This window comes from Danio rerio, chromosome 22, assembly GCF_052040795.2.
Source record: "Danio rerio strain M-AB ecotype USA chromosome 22, GRCz13ab, whole genome shotgun sequence".
In the NCBI taxonomy this organism is placed as follows: domain Eukaryota; kingdom Metazoa; phylum Chordata; class Actinopteri; order Cypriniformes; family Danionidae; genus Danio; species Danio rerio.
This window is the reverse complement of record NC_141042.1, coordinates 39539325-39540000: the sequence shown is the minus strand read 5'-3', so window position 1 is coordinate 39540000 and position 676 is coordinate 39539325.

Genomic DNA, 676 nt, shown 5'->3' with positions numbered 1-676 from the left:
CCAAAATGAGCAAGATCTGAAAGAATTTATTTAAGATCTATAATATGTCATAAATGAGTGCAACTTAAAGATGGTGATATGTGAATCAAATAAAAACATTTGTTATTTATATTATACAGTATGTATATAATTATAAAATAATAATAATAAAAAAAGATCATTTCAATAAAACACACACACACACACATAAATCCTGATTATATATATATAATAAATAATTTATTATATATATTATATTATATAGCTATATTATATTATATAATATATTTTATTATATAAATTTTCAAGCAGTCTTTTTTTTTTCTCTCTCATTTATATACAGTAACCTTTTGTCCAAAATGAGCGATATTAATCTGAGTGAATGAATTAAACATATACAGAGTGGGCCATTTATATGGATACATCTTAATAAACTGATTGGGAATTTCACAAGAAAAAACAACGGTGTGCTTGGATTTAACTTTATTCTTTGATGAGTTATTTACAAGCCCTCTCACATATACTAATGTGCCACAAACAAGACGTTAATATCACCAACCATTCCCATTTTATTAAGCATCCATAACACTTTTTCATTTTGAGCATTATAAACACTGGATGATGGATAATAAAGCCCAGAGTGTCTTCTTTCCAATGATACATAAACTGTGAATGTCGACCAAATCATTCAGCAACT